General features: G+C 39.5%; 1 long non-coding RNA gene across 1 annotated transcript; it reads right to left on the bottom strand.

Annotated features, from left to right (window-relative positions):
- Positions 1 to 463: 463 nt before the first annotated feature.
- Positions 464 to 5,510, bottom strand: LOC138810482 (uncharacterized). The gene is made up of 3 exons (XR_011367144.1): positions 5,429 to 5,510; positions 3,151 to 3,223; positions 464 to 1,871 (listed from the first exon to the last, which is right to left on the bottom strand). It is a non-coding gene; the product is annotated as an uncharacterized lncRNA (long non-coding RNA).
- Between the last annotated feature and the right edge of the window lie 21,032 nt (positions 5,511 to 26,542).

Genomic DNA, 26,542 nt, shown 5'->3' with positions numbered 1-26,542 from the left:
GGAGATACAGGATCTTCCCATCTAATCCCTCCCCGCCCACCCCCAAAGAAAAGAGCTCTTTGTTGTACCTTTTTTGTTTTTTTGTTTTTTAAAAAAATTGTTTTCTATTAATCTTTTTTTCTCCCCTCCTATTTTTTATTTTAGGTGTATATGTGTGTGTGTGTGCTTTGTTTAAATCTCTACTGACCTTTTGGTCCTTTTTTCCTTTTTTTTTTTCTTTTTCATTCTTTTCATTTTTCTTCTGTTTCCTTCTTTTTTGTGTGACTTAATTGCTGTTCTGCTCATCCTCAGATATATGCCGTCATCAAATATTAGACTGAAAGACCATAGTCCCCTAGGATACTTTCATCAATGGGAGGGCACCCCAGAAACTCAGGCTCCAGGCTGGGAGATGCAATAAACAAGTGGAGTTTATTTGACGTTTGTGCAAACGGACTCTCTGCCATGGTCAGTCAGAGAGCCCTGAGCAGCGGTTACAAGCCTTTTTAAAGGCAAAAAAAACAAATGATTAAAGCATAACACAACGGATCCCATGATTGGTCCATTTAAAGGTCACCATATACGCCAAAAATCACTTTGCCAAGCGGGAAATTTTGTAACACTCTTTGTAAAACATTTGGCTCATGGTTGGTTTAAGGGGGGTTTACATGGTTACAGGCCTATGATTGGTTGACATTTGGCTTTGCTTGGGGTCTTGCCAGGTGGTCGTTATCTCAAGGTCCTGTCTGGGGAATTTCTAAATGGGAACTGAGGAACACGTACTGTCTGTTCTTTATCTATGACCACTGACCTTGTCCTGGGGCCGGCATCTGGTCTCTGAAACTTCTTAACTCATTTCTGGGAAGGGAAGGGTCAGTGCTAGCGTAAGCAAGTTTACAGAAGCACAATCAGCAGTTAGCAAGTTAGTAATGGTAATGGGCAATTTTTTTATCTTTCATTCCCCCCTTCTTCTCTCGACTAATTTTAATCTTAAAATTCATGGTGTCTCTATATTATCTTGTGGGGTGTCAGTTTTTCTCAGTGCTTGGTATTGAGATCTCAGAACTAATAAACGGACTGTGCTGATTTTTTTTCTTTTACAAAAGATACCAATCTGTTGAGTATACCATTTGCAACATACTCCTACCATTTGCTATATACTTAAACTTTCTGAGGTTTGTCTTAAAGACAATTTTTAAATTTATCCAATTCCTTTTCCAAGGCTTTCTTTACCATTTGCTACATACTTGAACTTTCTGAGGTTTGTCTTAAAGACAATCCTTACTTTTTAAATCCTTTCTTCTCCAAAGAGGACATTTTTTCCCCAATTCCTTTCTCAAAACTCTCTTTACTACCCTCCTCTTTGTTACAATTCCTTGAGCTTCTTTGTGGCTAGAGTTTAAAACTTCCCAATTTTTCCTGTGGCTTGTGAAACCAAGTTATCTCAGAACAACCTCAAGGTACCACTGGGCTGGAGAAGCTTGCTAGATTTTAAGGCTAAGAGTATTACTTCCATGGATAACACACTCAGGTTATTACCATACCAGAGCCAAACTAGGCTGTGACCATAGAGTGGATTTCCAGTCACTATGCACTGAAGTACCTAAGGCAAGCAAGCCAGTGATATCCTTGTCCCCAATATCCACTGTGGGAAGAGAGGGTTTCTGGATATCACCCAAAAGAATGTCCCACAAGATCTTAGATTTAGCAGCAGTCAACCAGGAAGCAGACTCAGGTCATGGAATCAGGAAGGAGTTTCTCCAGGTGGTTGTCAGGACATCGTCGAACTTTACCCATTAGGGTATGCAACAGCAGCAGCAGCAGCAGTAGGGTCTCTCAGTGGCTCCAAGGGACTGTCATACCTCATGCTGGGCTGTAAATTCCTACACAGACTGGTTAAGGATACATTGCATAGGCTTGGCAGACTTTGATCCTGCTAGTTTTTAAGATCTTTAAACAATAGTCCAGGACAATTTACCAAAATCACAACTTTTTTATTAACCAGATATTTTTGTAAATAGACACAGAAGGCTCAGAAGGCTTAGTCTTGTAGCCATCTCTGACAGATGCAGTCTCCACACCTTGCACACCGACAACTATTAACACTATTCTTTATGCCTTTTTAAAAAAAATTATTTTATCTATTTTGCCTCATTTTTTCAAAACTGACTATGGACCCTTGATCTTAAAATGGGGGTAGAAGGGCGAAGTTCCATCTTCTGTAACTTCTTCAAGCTGACTTCAGGGGCATTGATCTTACTTAGCCAGGAACCTATAACCTTAGCCTATTTTACAAAGAGGCTATCAGGGTTAGATGTCATTAAGAACAATATTTAACTTTTGACAACTGCACAGACCTTTTCTCCGGCTACAGCAATGTAGCTTGTTTAGCACTCTGGTTTGCAAAAGCATCTTTCTAGATGGCTTAGGAATGTGATCTCTAATGATCCCAACAATGCCTAAGTTATCTTTGCAGGCCTTTAGACAGATATCAATAGAAATACACTCTCAGGTTTACAAAATTTTTCCTGAGCAGATGAACTTCATGTAACTAGTGTCAGCTCAATTAGAGCTGCCAATTAGAGCTTTTGGCACATAAAGGGGTTGAGATTTAAACTATCCCCCACATTTTATAACATTAATTTTTTACTATCACAGAGGACTGGCAAGTTCCTGTCCCTTACAAGGTAGTCATGAACATTAGGCATGCTTACAAACTATCTCCCATGACCTCCTGGCTCTGACCAGTTTTGAAGGGCCACACAGAAATGATTCTAGGATCTGACATTTCTGCCATCCAAGCAGTGGCTTACTGTCTCTAGATGTTCCTCCATTGCTTTTGTCCTAGGAGTGTCTTCTCCACATTGGGATAAATGCCTCATTGGCATTTCCCTTTAGCTGGTCGCTGCACCTGAACTCGGGGCCTGAGTGCTGTCCCTCAACTGTACAGTTCAAGGCTAGTACTCTGCCACTATGAGTCCCAAAGCAACTCTGCTTGCTCTTTCAGCACTCTGCTGGCTGAGTAGAGGTGACAGTCTCACAGGGACCTTTTTGTGCCTGGGCTGGCTTTGAACTAGTTTGCAGATCAATGAGTCTTATAAAAGGCCACCTTACTCCAATTAAAAGCAACAAGGCTGTCAACATAGAAGTAGCTTTTAAGCATGCTCTTACCTGAAACGTATTAAGAGTCAAAGTTACATCAAACAAACTTGTAAGAATCCTCTGTGCTTTGCTCTGGGCTTTGCTGTAAATTAAAAAAAAAAAAACCCTATAAGAGCAAACTAGAATAGCAATCATTTTGATAATACTAATCTTTTTTCTTTGTGTACATTGAGGCCAATGTTAAGAACAATTTTACATTTAAACTTTATATCCAAAAATCCATTTCCTATTTTTTAAGTCTCCTTTAATCTTCTTTTTAATATTGTATACCTCAGTTTTTATTTGCATTTTGAAAAGATCCCTTGAAATCTTGAGTCCAAGTGTCACTCATTACCTCTTGGCTGCTTGTTTTATAACAGATACACATTAAGATTTTTAAACTCAAATGACAATTTTTCCTTAATGCGAAAATAACAATCATCATAACTGAACCAAAAAGCTAGACTTAACACCTTTATAACTTTTAAAAACATCCTAATTGCAGAACATAATTGAAAGTAAGCCACATTATACAAATAACTTTTTAACCCTCTTTTTAAGGCCTTCCTAATTTTAATGTTAACACACACAAGGGAAGTTTTAGCAATACTAGTCAGATCATCACATCACTCATTTTAACCATCATGTTTTCAGTGTCTATCTGCAGGGAAAAGAGAGAACAACGATGGGCCACTCAGCCACTTCTATGGAATGGGCACACACCCAATCTGACTCTTTAGGTTTAGATGAACTGCGTTTGTGCCAGCTTGCCCTCTTTCACCATGCGTGGACTATTCCCAGGGCTTGTCCCACCATGCATGTCCAGCTGAACTGAACTTCTGCTTGTTCACCCCTCACCCCTAAAGATAGGTCTTCTGTTGGCTTCTAAGTTTTTCCCCTTTTCTTATCTCTTGGTTTTCGAATGAAATACACAGTTTTTAGACAGACAGAAAAAGTAATATCTTTGATGGTGTTAAACTAACCTTTATATTTAAATTTTTAATATTTATCCCCAAATTTTAGCCAAGGGAACTAGATCCCAAAAAGCCAATGCATTTTTGTTAAGCCAGATAACTTGATTACAGTATAAACAGTCTTATGCATTTAAAACATTAGTTTTTTAAAATACCAGATTTTCTAATTTGCAAGTTAAAGAAACTTTAAAGAGCCATTTAAAACAATGTGAAAAATTTTTAAACATTTTTGTTAATGTCCAAACCTCATAACCTTTTGAACTTTTAAATTTAAACTCACCCAATTGTTACAGCATGCTGACAATTCTTATCTTTGAACACATTCACAGACACACAAAAAACAGTTACACTCTGGTTTGCAAAAGCATCTTTCTAGATGGCTTAGGAATGTTATCTCTAATGATCCCAACAATGCCTAAATTACCTTTGCAGGCCTTTAGACAGATATCAATAGAAACACACTCTCAGGATTAACCTTTTGAATTTTTAAATTTAAACTCATCCAATTGTTACAGCATGCTGACAATTCTTATCTTTGAACACGTTCACAGACACACAAAAAACACTCACACAGATCTTAAAGCGCGAAAAAATCAAAATCAGTCATACGTACACCTTTTAAAGTTTTTAAACAAAAATTTAAGACAATATTTCTTTTAAACTAGGTACCTTTGTTGGGCTTTATTTTCCCAGAGCAAGGCAATTCACTAATTAGTCTCTTGAATCCCTTCTGTTGGAGGAGAGCTGGGGGAGGGGGTCACCTAAAACTAAACTAGTCAGATTTTTTTAATCCAATTTTAGACAAGAGCACTTCACAAATTGTTACATTGTTAGGACTAGCTGAAAAAGTCCAAACCAGGCACACAGCCTTCTACACCCTCCTTGCCGGCAGCCTCCACAAGAAGAAAATGCAGCCTGAGGCTTGAAGGGAACCAAACTAGCCCAGCTGGAACTTTTATTCTCCCAGAGATGTTTAAATAAATAAATAACAAAAATACAGATAAACACAAAAAACAAGGATCCACATTTAAAACTGGTACCAATTCTAAAACAGAAATAGACAAAAACTGAAGGCTGAGTTGGGGACTAATGGGCCCAAGTTCATTCCTACCAGAACCCTGTGCTGCTACCACTCAGCAAGCTGAATCCAGAGTCTGCTGAGTGAGCCTGCCACACTCACCCAGAACTTCCCTACCCCAGAAAACATAAAACAAACACACACACTAAAGTAAACAAGACAAACAAGTGGCCACAAAGACAAAATCAAGACTCAGTGAATGGGGCTACATCTCACCACCATTCGCTTACCAGGGGACTCAACACCCCCTACTCACCTCCGGAGGATTTTTCTTTTAGATTCCTGCAGACGTTGACTGAGGGGCCTTCCAAGGCAGAGGAGAATTCCCAGTCATCTTGGGGCAAAGGAAAAGTAAAACCCCTAGCAGCCGTCCCCTCAGACTGACAGGTTCTCCCCCATGCTCAGACCCCCCTGAGCCAAGGCCCAAGGCTGAGATCTAACTGGGGCCACTTGCAGGTGGTCAGTGGCAGCTTCATAATTGACAAACAAGCAAGTTACAAAAGCAGAACCAGCAGTTTTTGTTTTCAAATGAACTAGGACAGGGTCTCGGGGTGTCCTAGGAGGGGACTCACTTGTTGTCCCATCTCTATAGAGAATACAAAACACACATTAAAAACGATTAACACTAAACAGAGACAGATAGAACCAGATGCCGCTCGGCAACCAAGTGAATACAGATGAGGAAGGAAATTACAGATGGGAGTGGCCAGCCGTGCCTTAACTCCCCAGAACAGAGAGACACTTGGATCTCTTCCTTCCTCGAGACGACCCTGGAGCAGCACTCCAGGGCAGGACCAGGGCACTGGGCACGTCTGCTTTTCCCTCTGGCCCAAATACAGATTCAGAGGACCCTGGAGCAGGGCTCCAGGGCGGGACTAGGGTACTGGGCAGGTCTGCTTTTCCCCCTAGTCCAAATACACATTTGGATCCCAGAACGCAAAACGAAAGTGACAAACACACAAGACAAGAGCTCTATCTTACCTCTTGCCGGTCCTGGAATCTGGGGTTTGGGGGCGCCTGGTTCCTGGCCAATGCATCAAATAAAAGACCCTAATCCCCTAGGATACTTTCATCAATGGGAGGGCACCCCAGAAACTCAGAATCCAGGCTGGGAGATGCAATAAGCAAGAGGAGTTTATTTGACGTTAGCGCAAATGGACTCTCTGCCCTGGTCAGTCAGAGAGCCCTGAGCAGCGGTTACAAGCCTTTTTAAAGGCAAAAACCCACAAGATTAATGCTTAACACAAAGTATCCCATGATTGGTCCATTTAAAGGTCACCATATACGCCAACAATCACTTTGCCAAGCGGGAAATTTTGTAACACTCTTTGTAAAACAATTGGCTCATGGTTGGTTTAAGGGGGGTTTACATGGTTACAGGTCTATGATTGGTTGACATTTGGCTTAGCGTGGGGTCTTGCCAGGTGGTCGTTATCTCAAGGTCCTGTCTGGGGTATTTCTAAATGGGAACTGAGGAACACGTACTGTCTGTTCTTTATCTATGACCACTGACCTTGTTCTGGGGCCGGCATCTGGTCTCTGAAACTTCTTAACTCATTTCTGGGAAGGAAGGGTCAGTGCTAGCGTAAGCAAGTTTACAGAAGCACAATCAGCAGTTAGCAAGTTAGTAATGGTAATCTTCAATTTTTAATTTTTCAATACCTTACCCCCAACCTTACCCCCATTGTATACACACTTAATCAAGAATTGTATTACTCAATTCAAAACTTCTTAACCTTAAATTCTGTAATAGCAGTATTATCTCTTTATAACTATATAATTTTTGAGAATCTTTATTTTTTAGTTTTTCATGTATCCTTTCTATCCCTCCCCTCCTCTCATCGTATCCTTTTCTTCTCTCAATATCACCTTAAACGTAGATAATTTTTAAGATTCATTTTTTAAATTTAAATATTCGTTTTTCCCATTTTTCTTGTCTGTTTTATCCTCTCTCCTACTATTCTGTCCAATCCATTTCCCTCTTTGAGATTAGAACTTGGTTAAATTCACTCTCCTTTTGCCTCTCCACATTCTTCTAATCCTATTTTTCCTCACATTTGTCCCTAAATATAATAATTTCTGGTTTGCCAAATTCATCCTTGCTGTTGTTAGCCCATTAATCCATAGTTGTTTGATGTTGAATAGATTGTATCTGTTGAACTAGATTATATCTGTGTACTTTTGCCGGTGCCACTACAGGACTTTGGTTGATGCATGCCTTGAAAAATGTATTCTAGCAGAAAACTGGTGTCACTTCATATCAAATGGGCAGAACAAGCCAGAAAAACACAAGAAAAATGCAGGTCCTGGTATCTCAACTCCCACTCATGATAACCAGGTGACAGAACAGATAATGTGTATTCCAGAGGAGGGTTCCCCAAAAGCTCTATAAATATTACTGGAAAACATGGTGAATGAACATGAATAAAACCTTCAAAGGACTCGGTGTGAACATGATAGGGAGAGAGAGGAAGCAAACCAAAGATCAGTACAGTAATCTCATGAGCATGAGGAAGCTACTCAAAGATTGATACAGAAATGCATGAACAGGCTGAGAACACTCAAAGAGAAATACAGGAATTGTATGAACAGGCTGAAAACAGACAAAGAGAATGTCAGGAATTGAGTGAGCAGGCTGAGAAAAGTCAAAGAGAACTACAGGAATTGCATGAACATGAGGAATCTAATCAATGAGTAATACAGGAATTGCAAGGGAGGGACGAGAATAAACAAAGATCAATAGAGGCATTCATGGAATCCTTAAACAGACACCTGAAAAAATTCGGGGAGACCACAAAGGGAATGCTGAATGGAACCTGACAGAAGGAATGGGAATATAAGGAAACCATAACCAAACAACTAAGTGATTTGAAAATAAGCACTGAAGACCAAGTTAAGGAAGTAAAGAAGCTCATACGAGATCTAAAACAAAGCTTCAGCAAAGCATTTGAAGTCATCAAAGACAAACAATTAGAGGAAAATGAATAAAAAACAAAGAAGAAAGTCTTGACAGTAGATTAGACCATGCAGAAGATCGAATCTTGGTGACTGAAGACAGCCTAGATATTATAGAGAAAGAATATACAACTATACAAGACAAATCCATAAATAGTTTTAGATATATTCAGCAATTGGAATACACCATCAGAAGGCATAATCTGAGAATAATGGGTGTAGAGGAGCACCTAGAGACAGAAGAAAATGGTCTAGGAAATTTGTTTAACAGGATCCTAGCAAAGAAATTCCCAAACATGCAAAAAGATAGGCCTATTCAGATACTAGAAACTTTTAGAACCCCAAATAAACCAGAAGAGAGCAGGACATCCCACTGTCATATTATAATATTCACAAGATCAATTCAGAACAAGGAAAAGATCCTTAAAGCTGTCAAGGAGAAAAGACCAATCATCTATGAAGGGAAACAAATTAGAATAACTTCATTTTTTCAGCAGAGAAAATTAAAGCAAGAAGAGACTGGAATGATGCATGCCATGACCTAAAGACAAAATATGAACCAAGAATACTGTAAACAGCTAAATTCTCCTTCATAACCAAAGGTGAAATAAAAACCTTCCATAGCAAAGAAAAACTGAAAAAATATATCTCCACCAAACCGGTCCTACAAAAGGTACTTAAAGATGTCCTACACAGACAGAACCTACAAGATGACAATAAAGGCAAAGGAACAACACCCAAACTGAGAATCCAAAAACCATAGGAAGAACCAAGTTGCTGCAGCCCCCAAGAAGGTGGATAAAATTGCAGAAACTAGCAAACACTTCTTAGTCCTTTCTCTCAACATTAACGGACTTAACTCTCCAATTAAGCGACATAGACTGTGTAGTTGGATTAAAAAGCAACATCTTTCTATCTGCTGCCTTCAAGAGTCAAATTTTGCCCAAAAAAACAAAAACATTTTTAATGTTAAAGGCTGGAACAAAATCTACCAAGCAAACGGTCCCCATAAACAGGTGGGAGTTGCAATCCTAATATCAGATAAAATAGACTTCAAATAAAAATTCGTGAGAAGAGAAAAAGAAGAACACTACATACGAATTAAGGGATAATTCTTTCTTTCAGGAGGGTATTACAATAATAAATACTATTCGACAAATAATGGATCACCGAAATTTATCCAACAAACACTATTTTCCCCAAAATCTCAAATTGATCCAAAGACAAGTGGTGCCTGGGGGGGGGGAGGGGAGGAGGGAGGATTGGATAGGGGGTGGGGGGGAGGCTGGGAAGGGATGTGAAGGGTAAACAAAGGAAGAGGCTGCAATGCTTGTTAAGAAATGCATGCATTATCCTGTCCATGTAATTGTAACCCCTCTGTACAGTGTGTTCACAAAAATAAATAAAAAAATAAATAAAATAAAAATTAAAAACAAAGAATTGTTGGGGCCTTTAACAGACCACTTTCCACACTAAGATTAAGTAGACAAAAACTCAACAGAGAAACTGCAGATCTAAAGAACTGCCTAAAACAACTAGATTTAACAGACAACTACTGAATATTTCGCCCAGCAGCCTCAGAATTAACTTTTTTCTCACCACTACATGGAACATTTTCCTAAATAGAGCACTTTTTTTAATTGTGAAAATACTGTAGAGACGGGTTACAATTACATGGGCAAGACAATGAGTACAATTCTCATAAAGCATTGTAGCCTCCTTCTTTGTTTCCCCTTCCCATCTCATCCTTTCCCCGTCCTACCACCCAACCCTCCTCCCCACCCCACCAAATTTGTAAAGTTCGATTTTGACATAATGTATGTCTCGTTGCAATGAGTCCACCTATATGACTATTTGAACGATTTGTTTTTTCCCTTCCCCTCCACAAATGATAACAACCTCAAATACAGTGAAAGCAGGTGTTATACAGTGGGGGAGGCACATACAAAGCAACAAAGAAATAATCTTATAAATGTGTTAGAAAAAATTGCATGAAAGAAAAAAACATTTCAATAAATATCTTAGGGTTCATTTCCCTAATATCAACTTATCTGACCTTTTCTGCTTGACTCAGATATATACTAGTTATTACAAATAGGGGAAACAAATGGGGCAATGTCATTCTTTCTGATGGAGGCATAGAATTCCATTGTGTATATATACCACATTTTCTTGATCCATTCATCTGCTGAGGGGCATCTGGGTGGATTCCATATCTTAGCTATGATAAATAAGGCTGCAATAAACATAGTTGTGCTGGTAGTTTTAGTATGGTCTTGTTTGTGATCCTTTGGGTAAATGAACAAAAGTGGGATTTCTGGGTCATAGGGGAGCTTTATGTGGAGTCGTTTGAGGAAACTCCATACTGCTTCTGTTGTTATTAGCCTTCTTGATTATAGCCATTCTAACTGGGGTGAGGTGGTATCTCAATGCTGTTTTGATTTGCATTTCTTTTATGGCTACAGAGGTTGAGCATTTCTTCATGTGTCTATTGGCCATCCTTCTTTCCTCTTCAGGGAAGTTTCTCTTTAAGTCTTTAGCTCACTTATTTATTGGGAAGTTTTTTCTTTGAAGGTTTGTTGTTGGGGAGTTTATTTTTTTTTGAGTTGCAGATATATTTCAGATAAGAGACCCTTGTCTGTTGTATGGCTAGTGAAGACCTTCTCCCAATCCATTGGCTTTCTATTGATCTTGCTAGCTATGTCCTTTGCCATGCAGAAACTATGCAATTTCATGGAATCCCATTTGTCCAAACCTTCTTAGATTTGTTGTGTGTCTGGGTCTCTATTAAGAAAATTTCGGCCTGCGTCTTTGGATCTATGTCTGATTTGAGGGAATGTAGTTTTTCTTGGAGAAATTTGGGTGCTCCGTTGTATGGTGAATAGATATTTAGAATTGTAATATCCTGCTGAAGGAGAGATCCCTTAATTAGTATGTAGCGACCTTTTAATTTTTTCTCACTAATTTTAATTTGAAGTCTATTTTATCTAATATTAGGATTGCAACCCATGCCTGGTTATGAGGGCCATTTGCTTGCTTGGCAGAGTTTGTTTCAACCTTTCACATTGAAAATGTGTTTTTTTTACGGGCAAGATGTGACTCCTGAAAGGAGCAGATAGAAGGATGTTGCTTTTTGCTCCAAGTAGACAGTCTATGTCATTTAATTGGAGAGTTAAGTCTGTTAATGTTGAGATTTAGGACTGAAGTATTTGGGAGTTGCTGCCATTTTATCCACATTCTTGATGGCTGTGGTTACTTGGTTCTTCCTATGTTTTTTGGATTCTGTTTGGGTGCGGTTGCTTGGCCTTTATTGTGATCTAGTTGGTTTTCTATGTGTAGCACATTTTTAAGAATTTTTCGTAGATCTGGTTTGGTGGAGATGTATTGTTTCAATTTTTCTTTGCTACGGAATGTTTTTATTTGATCTTCGGTTATGAAGGATAGTTTATCTGGTTACAGTATTCTTGTTTGATAGTTGTCTTTAGGGCATGGCATAGATCATTTCAGGCTCTTCTAGCATTAGTTGTCTCTGCTGAGAAATCTCAGGTGATTCTAATTGGTTTCACTTTATAGGTAATTGATCTTTTCTCCTTGACAGCTTTAAGGAACTTTTCCTCGGTCTGAATTGACCCTGTGTGGATTATAATGTGACTGTGGCATGTCCTATCCTGATCTGGTCTATTTGTTGTTCTAAAAGTCTCTTGTATCTGAATAGACTTATCGTTTTGGGTATTTGGGAAGTTCTCTGCTAGGATCCTGTTAAACAAATTTACTAGACCATTAACTTCTGTCTCTAGGTGCTCCTCTACACCCATTAGCCTCAGATTAGGCCTTCTGATGTTGTCTTCCAAATGTTTAATAGCTCTATCATATTTCTTGGATTTGACTTGGATGGTTGTATGTTCTTTCCCTATAATATCTAGGCTATCTTCAATCCCTGAAATTCGATCTTCAGCATGGTCTAACCTACTATCAAGTCTTTCAACTTTGTTTTTTATTTCTTTTCCTTCTAGTTGCTCGGCTTTGATGGCTTCAGAATCTTTGTTGGAGTTTTGTTTTTGATCTTGTATGGACTTGTTTACTTCCTTAATTTGGTGTTCAGTGGTGTTCTCAAATCACTTAGTTGATTGGTTATGGTTTCCTTGGACGCACATTCCTTCTGTTGGGTTCCGTTCAGCATTCCCTTTTGTGGTCTCCCTGACTTGTTTGAGCTCTCTGTTCATGAATTCCTTGAATGCCTTTAGTGATCTTTCTGTATTCTCATCACACTCTCTCAATTCCTCTATTACTCTTTTATTAGCTTCTTCACATTCACACAGTTCCTGTAGTTCTCTTTGAGTGTTTTCAGCCTGCTCATGCCATTCATGACTTTCTCTTTGACTGATCCCAGCCTGTTCACACAATTCCTTTATTTCTCTTTAAGTGTGCTCAAGCTACTCTCGCAATTCCTGTATCAATCTTTGAGTAGCTTCCTCACACTCATGATATTCTTTATTTTGCCTCCTCTCTCTCCCTATCATGCTCATACAGAATCCTTTGCAGGTTTTCATTCTTTTCATTTACCTAGTTTACCAGTAGTATTTGTAGAGGTTTTTGAGAACTCTCTTATGGATTATTTGCCATCTTATTTGTTCCTGGATTATTATGAGTGGGAGTTGATATACCTGGCCTTGCCATTTTTCTTGATTTTTCCGGATTGCTCTGCCCATTTGGGATGAAAATAAACCAGTTTTGTGCTTGCACACTATTTTAAGGCAAGCATCAACCAAAGTGTGTAGTTGCACAGTCAAAAGTCTACAGATACAATATAGTTCAATAGATATATCTATTCAATATCAAACAACTAAGTATTAATGGGCTACGAACCACAAAGAAGAATTTGGCAGACAGAAATTATTAGGTTTAGGGAGAGATGTGGGTAAAAATAGGCATAAAGGGATGTGAAAATGCAGTGGGAGAGTTAACTTACATAAATACTAAATTCAAAGCAGGAAATCGCTAGGATTAAATGATAGTAGTCAGAGAAAAAAGAAGAAAGAGAAAGAAAAAAAGGCAAGAAAAAATAGAAAAACAAACATTAAAAATTAAGAAGTATAACACTTAAAAATCATGCAAATTTGAAAACATAATATTTGGAGAAAAACGTGGATAGAATAAGAGAACAGGAGGGATAGAAAGGAGATGTGGAAAACTTAAAAATAAAAATCCTTAAAATATTATATAGGTATTAAGAGGCAGTACTGCTATTAAGGAAGTTAAGTCTAAGTAGTTTAAAATTAAGTAATAAATTTCTGGATTAAGTGTGTACACAATGGGGCTAAAGTCAAATAATCAACTACGGGTATATGTGAGGATGAGAAAAGTAATTAAGTCATGCAAAGAATGAAAGAGAAGAAAACGTGAAAAGAAGGAGAAGAAAAGAAAAAAAAGGATTAAATGGTCTCTAGAGGTAAACACAGCACATTTATTTTAAAAGAAAAACAGAAAAAAATACACACATATAACCCCAAAATAAAAATTATAAGAGCAAGAAAAAAAAGTTAATAGAAAACAAAAATTTTTAGTTAAAAATTAAAAATTAAAAAAAATGTTTAGAAAAAAATTACAAAAGTTATAAGAAAAGAGATCTTTGATTTTTTTGAGGGGATGGGATGATCCTGTATCTCCCTTGTGTCCATAACCTGTCGCTTGTTGGAGTATCTGGCCTGCTTGTGGTGTTTGATTTTCCTGTGGCTTGGATAGTTTCTTAAGTAAATTTGTTTGAGCAGGCAGAAAAATGCTCTGCTTTACCAAGGATTTTGTGATCTTCCTCCCAGGCTAGTTCAATAGGACAGAGATCTACTTTGAGTTTCACAAAAGAGGGAGATGACTGTTTCCTCTAGTTTGGAGATGCTGTGATGAGGATAGGTTCTGGGTAGAATTGAGGCCTTTTAGCCAACAGTAGCTTTCCCCTGAGGAGATAGCTTGTGAGACTCACAGAGCCCATCCTGGAGCCATTCTCAGGTTTTATGTTTACTGAATTTCAATTCATTGTCAAGGCTACTGTAGGGAGGGGCAGCCTCTGGCTCTGTTTACCCAGTGAAGAAAGACACTCCTGGGGCTGGGGGCCCAAACTGGATGACTTTTCCCAAGGAGGAGCTGAGCCTAGCAGGTCAGGTTAAGTTCCTGTGACCTGCTAAATGACTCTTGTTTTCTTCCAAGGCCTGAGTTGGAGCTAGCTGCACATCCAGGCTTTGTCAGTATCGAAGATGGAGATCTCCAGTAATCAGAGGGGAGTGTTGGCCTTCCTTCCTCTGCTCCCTGAGAAGGCGTGAGGATGTCAGGCTTCTACTCAAGCCAGAGTCTTGGTTCCTGGGTCATCTTTGGTCTGTGAACTTCAGGATGAAGATGTGTGCCTCTTGTCAGTTCTTGCTGGTGTTGAGTAGAAACTGCTCGCTTGCCGCGTCTGGTGCCTAAGTCCCGGACTCTCTGTGTTGCAGGTATGGCGGCTATGGCTGCCACCGCTGCCGCCGCATCCGTGGCAACTAGCAAGTGCTCTTATCTGTCTCCTTGCCTGGATTTTCCCTCTCTGGCCTAACTCTCTGTCCTGTGATGGCACACTTGGTGTAATTCTCTGGCTTACGACTATTCATTGGAACACTAAAATTGCTTTCTATGCGAGAGCTTGTTTAGTCTCCAGCTTCTCCTCTGCCATCTTCCCAGAACTCATCAGAAAATAACATTTAAAGGCAAGCCCATGCAGGAAATTACATGGGACATTTTGCTGTGTGTGCCAGTCATGGAGGTTGAATTTGTTCTACTTTACTCAAGGCTGGTGTTCTATTACTCTCAGCTAATTGGTGGGATCACTATCAGCTAATTGGAGGTAAAGAGTCTCATGGAATTTCCTGTGCAGGCTGACTTCAAACTGATAATCAGATTTCAGCTTCTTGAGACATTCTGTGCTTTACATGAGACTCTTATCTCCAATGAACCACCAAAAAGAAGAAAAAAAAAAAAAACACCTGGTGTTGAGCTGTGGTTCCAATGACAGAAATAAGACAATGATTTCTGGACAGCACCTACACCTTGAGATCAAGCTCCAGGACCAGCACACACAAGAATAAAATAAATAAATGAAAAGAAAGGTGGAAGAAGAAAATGGGAGCCGATTTCAGAGTTTAAAATGAGCAAAACTGAGTGAGCTTACACTTGTTACTGTACTTACTCAAGGGTCTCACATCTGAGGATCAGTGTTCAAGGCCAGCCAAGGCAGGGGTGTCCATGTACTCAACTCTAATTAGCCAACTACAGTTTTTTTTAAAAGCTCCAAATGTGCTGTGGCTAGTATTAAAAATATACTGGGACGGGGCTGGGAAGGTGACTCAGTGGGAGAGTACTTGCTTTGCATGCAAGAAGCCCTGGGTTCAATTCCTCACCAACACATAAGCAGAAAAAGCCAGAAGTGGCGCAGTAACACAAGTGGTACGGCTCTAGCCTCAAGCTGAAGAACTGAGGGACAGCACCCAGGCCCAGAGTTCAGACTCCATGACAGGCAAAAAAAAAAAAAAAAAAAAAAGAAACTGGGACAATACCTAGGCTCTGATTTATAGTTCCTAGCCCAAAATATATATGGAAATAAAAAGTAGAAATTAAAAAATGTATAAGAAAATCCAATTAAATTTTCAAAATGAGTCATGACTTTTTGGTTTTTGTGTGTAATCCTCTTTTTTGGTCGGTTGTAAGGCTTGAACTCTGGGCCTGAAGGCTGTCCCTCAGCTCTTCAGTTCAAGGATAGTGCTCTACCACTTTAGCTACAGTGCCATTTCCTTTTGTGTGTAATCCTAAATACTAAGATAGATTAAATCTGAGGGCTATCGTCTCTCATCTTGAAATCACAAGCAAAACAAATAAACAAGAAAACAGTAGTGAATCTGTGATGGAGTTGTAAAGCACCAGGCTTGAGTGAGAAAGCTATGAAACAGTGCCCTGGCTCAGAGATCTAGCTTCAGGATCACAAAAATGTAAATAAGAAGAGATCCTGGAGCTGGTGACTCATGCCTGTAATTCTAGAACTCCAGGAGGCAGAAATATGGGTATCCAGTGTAAAGGCCAACCCAAGCAGGAAAGTCCAGAAGACAGTTGTTTGTGGGCCATCCTGGGGCAAGAACTGTAGTACTCCCAGATTTTTGGCAGTTAATTGGAGGTAAGGATTTTAGACTTTCCTGATCAGCCTGGCTTTGAAGCATGAAGGTCCGATTTCAGCCTCCTGAAACAAGCCAGGTCTTGCATGAGTTCTGGCTCCAGCACCAGCACACTCACAAAAAATGAAATGAATACACGCAAAGAAGACTAGAAGAGAAAGAAGAACCAATAACTGAGGCTGCAATGAGTCAATCAGCCCATCACTGGTGGCTCATAACTGTAATTCTAGTTACTCAGGAGGCTAAACTGTGTGGATATTATTTAAAGGCCAGACCGAGTAGGAAAGTCCGTAAGATTTGTGTGTGTGTAAGTATGTCTGTGTGAGTCCTGTTGCTGGAACTTGTACTGTTTTGTTCAAAGCTCTACTAATCTCAGCTTTTTAGTGGTTATAATTGGAGATACCATGTACTTTGCTGCCCAGGCTGCCAAATTTTGATTCTCAGATTTCAGCCTCATAAATCTGGTCTGGCTCTACATTATATTCATTTCTAATTAAACACCGAAACAGAAAAAAAAAATCCTGGAGTTTAGCTGTGGTTCAACTGGCAGAAGTGGGAAAATTTCTGGGACAGCACCCAGACGCTGAGTTCAAGCTGGAGGACAAACTCAGAAGAAATAAAAAGAGGATAGAAGTACAAAAGGAAGAGTCAGTGACAGAGGTTGAAATGAACCAAACATTGGTTTCTCACACATGTTGTACGAGGGACTCAGGAGGATTAAATCTAAGATTCACGGTTCATGGTCAGCCCAGGCAGGAGAGTCCATGAGACTCATATATCTAATTTGGCACCAAAAAAAAATAAGCTATAATTTGTACTTCGTCTCATTTGGTTGAGTGCTAGTCTCAAATAGAAACTTTGGGACAAAACCTAGGCCCTGATTTGAAGTCCTAGACATACATTTCAAAACAAACAAACAAACAAAAATATCCCATGAATTAAAAAATGATGGGAAAAAGAGAAAATTAAGGTTTAAAAATGAGCCATGATTTTTGGTTCATGTGTGTATTCCTATCCATTCTAGGTTCAAAGCTAGACTGGGCAGTAAAGTATATGAAACTGTTAACCCCAACTACCCAACCAAAAGCTGGATGTGCAGATATGATAGTAGATGTAAAGCACTGTATTTGGTGCAAAAGCTAATTTAAAAACTGCTGACCCAGAGTTCAATTCTTAGTGCTAAAAAATTGTAGGAGAGTGAAAAAAGACCAATTGTAAATTTAAATATAAGTCTGGGGTTTGTTGATAATGGCTGTAGTTGATCCCTGGCTACAAAAATCTTCGGATCAAGTTTAAAGGCCAACTCAAAAAGCAAAGTTCAGGAGATTTTGTGTGTATATGTGTGTGTATGTGTGAATGTTTGTGTGTGTGTGTGTGTGTGTGTGTGTGTGTGTGTGTGTGTGTGTGTGTTTCTATTTGTGATGTGTGTGTTTCTGTAGTATCCTTTGCCTAGTGCCCTAGCATTCTCAGCTTTTGTGTGGTGAATTGGAGATAAGAGTGTCATCGACTTTCCTGCCCAGACTGGCTTTGAAACATTGTCCTCAGATTTCAGCTACTTTATTTAGCTGGAATTTGAGCAGTGGCTTAAGTGGCAGAACTGGGAAAATATTTTCTGGAACTGCATGCAGACCCTGAGTTCAAGCCCCAGGACATACACAGAAGAAATAAAGAGGAGTCGAAGTAACCAAGGAAGAGCGAGTGACAAAGGCTTAAATCAATCAAGCATCAGTGGCTCATACATGTTTTACTAGCGATTCAAGAGCCTGAAATCTGAGGATGATGGTTCATGGCCAGCCTAGGCAGAAGAGTCCATGACTTTTGTCTCTAATTAATCAACCCTCCAAAAAAGTGCCAAATAATTATGATCATCTCATGTAATAGAGGATATGCTTGAAAAAAATCTAGGACAGAATATGAGACCCAATTTTTCGACCCAGGATCAGCACACACAAATGCAAAAAATAAAAAGTAAACAAAAGAAGGAAGTGGCAAGCACATATTAACGTTTTAAACTGACACAACGGTTGTTGGTCCTGTGTATAATCCTAACTACACAAGAGCCTGACATCTGAGGATTGTGGTATCAAGTAAGCCTGGGTAAGAACGTGCTTGAGATGCTTATCCCAGCTACCTAACACAAAGCCCTGAGCTGGAGCTGAGGTGGTAAAGCAACACCCTTCAGTTAAATAGCTAAGAAAAAGTCCCCAGAGCCAGAGGTCAAGCTGCAGGACGACTAAAAATTACAAATAACAAAATCAATACAAAGGAGAGCGGATGAAGAGAGACTGAAATCTGAGGATCCACGATTTAAAGTTAATGCATGCAAGAAAATCCATGAGACGTTCTGTGTATGTGTGCATCTGTGTGCCATCTTGAAGCTTGTGTGTGCCTCCTTGAACTTGTGCTGGTTTGTTCAAGGACAGAGCTCTACCACTCCAATATTTGCAGTGGTTAATTGGAGGTCATGGTCGCATCGACTTTCCTTCTCAGCCTGGCTTGATTCATGTACGATTTCTTCAGATTCTTTTCTCCAATTAATTGTCAAAAAGAAAAAAAGCCTGGGAATTGAGTTATGGCTCAAGTGGCAGAATTAGGCAATCAGTTTCTGGGACAGCAACCAGACCCTGAGTTCATGCCCCAGGACAATCACAGGAGGATTAAAGAAAGAGAGGCTATAAGTGCAGAAGGAATATCCAATGACAGATGTTTCAATAAATCAAGCATTCGTAGCTCACCAATGTTCTATCAGCTACTCAGGAGGATGAAATCTGAGGATCACCATTGAGGACAAGCCCAGGTAGGAGAATCCATGAGACCCTTATGTCTCATTTGTCACCAAAAATATGACACTAGCTGTGCTCTGTTTCATGTGGTATATTCCTAGTCTTAAATAGAAAGCTCTGGTACAGCACACAGACCCTGGTGCTGAGGTCCCAGCACAAAAACATACAAAAACAAAGAAAAAAGAGCACAAATTATGAAAGATGAGAGAGAGAGAAAATTATCATTTCAAAATGAGCCATGGGTTGTTGGTTTATTTGTGTATACTGAGGAAGTTGAAATATGAGGATCACAACTCAAAGCCAGCCTGGCTAGGAAAGTGATTGAAATTCTTATCTTCAACTACCCAGCAAAAGCTGGAAATGAAGGTGTGATAGTAGTTGTAAAGTACTGAAATTCGGTGAAAGTAGTTTCCTGGTCCAGAATTCAGCCCAAAGTCGACCAAAAACAAAACTGAAAGAAGAGAAGAAATGACCATTTGAGATTTAAAAAATAAGCCTGGCGCTGGTGGTTCATGCTTATAATTTTAGTTTTCAGGAGGCTGAAGCTTGAAGATAGTATTTAAAGGTCAGTCCAAACAGGAAAGGCATGGGGCTTTGTTTTTTCTGTTTGTCAACCTAGGGGTTGAATTTATGTATGAGCTCTACCACTCCCAGCATCTTGGCAGTTGATGAAAACAATCTCATGAACTTTCCTGCTCAGGCTGGCTTCAAACTATGATACTCAGATTTCAGCCTCCTGAGTCTTGCTGGGCTTTACATGAGACTAATCTCCAAAAGGAAGACAAATAAAACCTGGCGATTGAGCTGTGGCTCCAATGGCAGAAATGAGAAAATAATTTCTGAAACAGCACCCAGACCTTGATATTAACTTCAGGGCCAACATACATACAAAGAATAAAATAAATGTGGAGGAGGGTGGGAGAAGAAAGAGTCAATTTTAGAGTTTAAAATGAGCCAAGCGTAGTGGGCACACACCTGTGATGGTAGCTACTCAGGAGGCTCAAATCTGAGGATCACAGTTGAAAGCCAGACCAGATAGGAGAATTCATATATTCAACTCTAAGTAGCTATTTAAAACCTAACAATATCAACTAATAGCCACAAGTTGTGCGGTGGCTCATTTGTTAATTTGCTAGTCTTGAGTAAACACCTCGGGGATAGCACCTGGGCTGATTTGTGGACCCAGGACCAGCATATACAAGGAAATAAAAATACAAATAAAAAGGTGTAAGTATGGCAGAGAATATAGCTTAGTGATAGCGTGCTTGCCTAGCATGTTTGAATTCCTGGGTCTGTTTCCTCAGTACCTCATAAATAGAAAAGCCTGGAAACGGCACTGTGGCTCAAGTAATAGAGTCCTCAACTTCAGTAAAAGAAGCTCAAGAACAGTGCCCAAGCCCTGATTTCAAGCCTCAAGGCTAGGAACAAAAAAGAAAAAAAAGGTGGGAGAAAATCCAATTAAAGTTTAAAAATTATCCCTGAATTTTTGCTTGATGTGTTTAGTCCTAGTGATTCAGAAGGCTGAAATCTAAAGGTTGTTGTTCGTAGCCAACCTGGGCAGGGAAGTGCCTAAGTCTCCAACTAATCAGCAAAAAAATCCAGAAATGAGGATGTGGTTGTATTTGGAAAGTACCAGCCCTGAGGAAAAAAACCTATGATAAACAGTGCCCTGGCTCAGAGATCCAGCCTCAGGATCACAATAAGAGAAATAAATGATTGGAAGTAGAGAACCTTGGACTGTTGGCTCATGTCTGTAATTCTAGAAAAGCAAGAAGCTAAAATATAAGATCGAGTGTAAAGGCAAACCCAGTCAAGAAATTCCAGGAATCCATGTGACCTATGTTTCTTTAGTCCTGGCTTACTTCACTGAATATAATTGTTTTTCAAGTCTTTCCATTTCCTAACAAATGGGGCAATGTCATTCTTTCTGATGGAGGCATAGAATTCCATGGTGTACTGAGTCAAGCAGAAAAGGTCAGATAAGGTGATGTTAGGGAAATGAACCCTAAGATATGTATTCAAATGTTTTTTCGGTTTGTGGTTCATGTGTATAATTGGAGCACTTCAGGAAGCTGAAGTCTGAGGATCATGGTTTGAAGTCAGACGACCCAGAAAAGTACATTAAAATCTTACGTTCAATAAGCCAGCAAAAAGCTAGAAGTGGAGCTATGGTTGAATTGTAAAACATAATCCTTGAGTCAAAAAGCTAATAAACACAAGGGTGCTGAGACTCTAGCCTATAATCCTAGATATTCAGGAGTTTGAGATATGAAAATCATGGTTCAAAACCAACCTGGGAAGGAAAGTTAATGAGGTCTTATCTCCAATTAATCACCAGAAAACCTGAAGTGCTGCTGTGGCTGAAATAGTAGAGCATTCGCCTTAAGCTGAAGAGTTCAAAGACAGTACTCAGGCCGAGGGTTCAACTCCACGCTCCTTAAAAATAGTTAAGAAACAGCAATAAGGCCCAGAGATCAGGTCTACTGACCGCAACTAAAAAGCATTGAGGTTGAAGGCAAGAAACATCTGAGTAAAATTATTAAAATGTCAGAGGCTGGTTGCTCATGCCTGTAGATTCTAGCTACCTAGGCTGCATTTCAAAGCCATTATTAACAGGAAAGTCCATGAGACTTGTGTATGTAATTTCCAGTACTAGGTGTTGAACTTGCCCTGTTTTACTCAAGTCTAGAGTATGACAATCCCCAGCTTTTTGGTGATTAATTGGAGATAAGAATCTCAGACTTCATCTGGGAAGTTGGCTCAGTGGTAGGGTGCTAGCCTTGCATGCATGAGGACCTGGGTTTGATTCTTCAGAACCACATAAGCAGGAAAAGCTGAAAATGTTGCTGCAGCAAAATTGATAGAGCACTAACCTTCAGCTGGAATGCTGTTGGACAGCGCCAAAGCCTAGTTTTCAGGCCCACAACCAATGGCAAAATAACAATTTAAAAAAACCCTCAGACTTTGCTGTTCAGAATGGCTTCAAACCAAGACCCTCAGATTTCAGCCTCCTTAGTAGTATTGGGGTTCGCATGAGACTCTTCAAAAAGAAAGCAGCTGGAAGTTGAGCTGTGGCTCAATTGGCAGAACTGAGCAAAATCTCTGAGACAGTGGCCAGTCCCTAGATGGAGAAAAAAACATAAAAATTTCAAAAATAAATAATAAATTGTAATACAGAAAATATTATGTTTAATATGACACAAAGGAAAACTTTTTTTTAAGTTCAGCAAACAAGAACATACTACAATGTTTCAAAATGACATACTGAGAGTAAGGGGAAAAAGAAAAATTTTAAAATTCATGTAAATATTAAATCCAAACTGTCATGACCAAAATCTAATATGATCAGAAACGTATCTCTCACTTGTAATTGCTTATAAACAATTGTCCCTCCAGTTTCAGCACTAGCATGGGGATTTATGTAGGACCTCTCTATGCAGCCTTGATTGAATAGGGATCTTCCTGCTTTAGACTCTTGAGTTAGAAATACAGGCTTTGCTCTTTTTTTTAATACACAAATTACATTTTAAAGCTCAACATCAATATTTAAATAATGGATTATGGGTAAAAGCATGAAAAAACATCCACCAGAGAACCTCTGAGCAATACTATCATAACAGTAGAAGAGCACCTACCACTTAATGTAGGTAACAGAAGGAAGATTTAGCATTTTTTTGGAAGTACAGGGGATTGAACACAGGGCCTCATGTTTGCTAGGTATAAAATTCAGTGACATTAATTATATGCACACTACTTTTTAACCATTACCTCTGCTTGTTAACTTTCCTTTCAATACTAATGGAATCCACACAATGACCTGCACCAGAAACTTTTGTTTTGTTTGGTTTTTGGTCGGTCATGGGGCTTGACCTTTGAATTGGGCACTGTCTCTGTGCTCTTCAGCTCAAGGCGAGTTCTCTACCGCTGGAGCTACAAGACCACTTCCGGTTTTCTAGTGTTTTATTGGAGATAATAGTCTCACAGAATTTCCTGCCCGGGCTGGCTTTCAACTGTGATCCTCAGATCTCAGCCTCCTGAGTATTTGGGATTACAGGTGTGAGCCACCCTCGCCCAGCCCCAGAAACTTTTAATCTTCCCTATTTACCTTAAGAAATTCTTTAGTCAATATATTTTACATAAATTGATTATTTTGTGTCCATCCATGACAGACATATATTAATTGCAGCCTTTTGTGGATGAGTTATAATTTATGCACACCTCATTTTATAAACTTATTCATCTGGGCCCACATTTAGCAGCTTGTTCTGAGAAGAATGGTAGCTATTTTGCTAGCCACCTCTATCCTCTGCCATTTCCTATTCAAATTAGTCTTTGGTATCAGTTTGAGTCTGCTCAGAGGGTAGAGCCAGCCTGGCCTGGCTTTGAACCATGATCCTCAGATCTCGGTCTCCTAAATACCTAGGATTACAGGTTTGAGACATCTGCACCAGGCCATCATTTCTTCCAAGAACATTTCAGGGGGATGGAATAGCACAGCACCACATACATTTATTAGCAACTGCCCCTGGTGAGCCAGATGCTCAGACCAAATCCACTGACCTTGATATTGTCTTTGGTGTCCAAAAGAATATTGTTGGAGTTAAGGTCTTCGTGTATGATTTTGTTTTGTTGTAAGTAGTGAACAGCACTTACATGTGTGACAAGCCTCCTGGTTTCATCCTCATATAGGCAGCAGAATTTTCAGATCCACCACAGGAAGTATCCCCTTGTGGCCAGTTCCATGATGAGATACACATTCTCTTCCTTCTCCTTTACCTGGTACAACCTGCCGATGTGTTTGTGTCATATCTTCTTAAAATGTCCACATTTTCTTTATCCAATGATGAGGACTCTCACTTCCAGAGTATTTTAAATGCCACGTCCTTGTCTGTGAGGTGGGAATGGGTCAGCTTCACTTTTCCATAGGTACCTGTGTCAAAGAGCTCTTTCTTCTGGTATTGTTTGATGATCTCCTCCTTCAAGGAGCTTGAGAGTGATTCTTTCTGTACTTCCATCGTTCTGCTACAATGGCAGGTAGCAAGTCTACCTAAATAAATTAAATAAAGTAAAGGAAAACCCAGAAAGAGTAAAAAGAAATAACTAAATCCAAATAACAGCCCGTCCCCACTAACAAAAAATCATTTAACTTTGATTCAGTGCAGTGGGTCATCAAGCAAGAGCTCCAAGCTCTGTTAACTGATATAGGTTGGAGCACAGTGGCTTCCTATATATCTTTCATGACCTCACACAATGGAGCAATCACAACCAGGCATAGTGATGTCATAGAAGAAATGGACCAATCAGAGTCTGGTACAGTGAGGTCAGAGAAATAGTGGACCAATCACAGCCTGCCAGCATTGACACTCTAGCTCTTAGACCTCAAAGACTGTTGCTAAGGAATCCATGAGGTTTCTCTTGTTGTTCTCGTGGCATTTCTATCTGAAACCACTAGGACAGTGGTTAAAATCCTCTGATTTTCTGGAGGACTACTGAATCTTATAAATTTCTTCTCTGGAGACACTAGCTAATAGCCTCCATTCTTGATGGCCATCTTATCCAATGTTTTTTTCCAGCAATAGCACTGCACAAAGGACTCCGCCCTTCTCAAGGACAGCTGTGTCCTACAAGTTCCTCCTGAGGGGACAAGTTCCAGGGTGTCTTTGAGCCACCACCATCACAATTCACCTTCCTGAGTTAGGATTATAGGCCTGACCATCGGTAGGTACTTAGCTCATCTCTTACATTTGGAGGAAGTATATTTGCTAGAAAGGTGGTTTTAGATATGTCCTTTTAACCCTTTAAATTTGTTGTTCTCTGAGTAAGGTTATCTCCAGACCTCAGAGCACATCTTGGCTTTCTCTCTGAATATTTAGTTTCTGTGAAAGACTCGTCTCAGGCCTAAGTGTTTAAGGCTTCAAATGCTTTATAGGTTTCCAGACATATCCAGGGCTTGTTCTTTTTCATCTTTCAATGACAGCTCTAATTTCCTCCCTTAGTCATGGTCTATTGACCCCTTTGACTCTGGCATAAATGAGGGAAGACAGGCAGGGCTGTTGTGTTGCTAAGGAAAGCAGACAGAGCTGCCTTGTTGCTGAGAAAAAGAGGCAGGCCTGTCTTGTTACATAGTTTCATTTTATTCCCCAATGTTGGTAAATAAAACCTCCGGACTGGACTTCAGGAGCTGTCCATGATCATTGCTCCATTCCTTTTCCCTGATCTTACCATACTGCCTTTCTATTTAAATTCATTTTTACTTTTAATTTTTGTTAGAAACAAAGATGCAATTAAAAATCTATATGTAATGTTAATTTTTATTCTTGAATTACTAAAATACATGAAGAACATGTCAATTAAAGCAGCATAAAATGGCAGATGGCGTGAGCTTGATCACTGTCCCTCTACTCTGTCTCTCTTGCTCTACCTTGGGGTGACTACTGCAACTATTTAGCTTTGTAACCCTGCATCTAAACCAAATGTGCACAAAGTTCAGGCTATTAAAAAGAGACTTGCCCACAGCTATCCAAGTCGCTCAAACTGCTATCTTAGTAAGAGGTTAAATTTCCATTCAAACTATGGAGATTCAAACGTCTACACTCAGGTTCACAGACCTGAGCCAAGTCTGTGCTGCAACCATGACTGAAGGTGGTAACTTATTGTTCACTAATGGAGAAGTCTGCAATAGCTAGAAATCTGCATTTTGCCTTTCCTACTAAGTCACAGTATCAGGTATGAGGACCAAGGAGTTACACAGGCCTTTTAGAAGTTACTAGACTTTGGGTTTTAACTTTTGTAATTCCAAATTTCTCTTCAGATTAAATATTGGGCCTGCACAACAGCAGCCCATGAGGAAGTGATGTCCAGAACTTGTGTAAGTGTCTGAGACTATTTGAATTTGTTTTTACTGAATTGTCTTTTTTTCTACAATTCACACCTATGGCCAAATAGAGTGTAGAAAAACAAGGCCATTTCCACCAAACCAGATTGTTGGTGTTCAAGACCTAACTTGAGTCAACTCCATTTGATGCAATACTGTTCAAAGGAACATTCATTCAGTGAGGAGTAAAACATTGCACATCTGTCAGAGATAGACGTTAACAGATATCCTTGACTTTTAACATTATATGTGGTATTTGAGACAGATGATGGTGGCATATACCTGTAATCCTGGCTACTCAGCATTCTAGTTTGAAGCCACCCAGGTCCAGAATGTCTGTGAGAATTTTATCTCCAATTAACCACCAATAAGCCCAAAGTAGAGTTGTGGTTCAAGTGGTAGAGCAATAGTCTTGAACACAAAATCTCAGGAACAGCACCCAGGCCCTCAGTTGAAGTGCCAGGCAAGGCTAGCAAACACATACCAAAAATGTGGTATTTGCAACCAAAGAATAAATTTCAATTTGATCTCTTTTTAGCCAATTTAATGTCTGAGCTCTTGATCTGCAAGCCTCT

Source organism: Dipodomys merriami, unplaced genomic scaffold (genome assembly GCF_024711535.1).
Source record: "Dipodomys merriami isolate MVZ:Mamm:240054 unplaced genomic scaffold, mDipMer1.0.p SCAF_1037, whole genome shotgun sequence".
In the NCBI taxonomy this organism is placed as follows: domain Eukaryota; kingdom Metazoa; phylum Chordata; class Mammalia; order Rodentia; family Heteromyidae; genus Dipodomys; species Dipodomys merriami.
The sequence above is the reverse complement of the archived record's forward strand: the minus strand, read 5'-3'. Positions and strand labels throughout refer to the sequence as shown.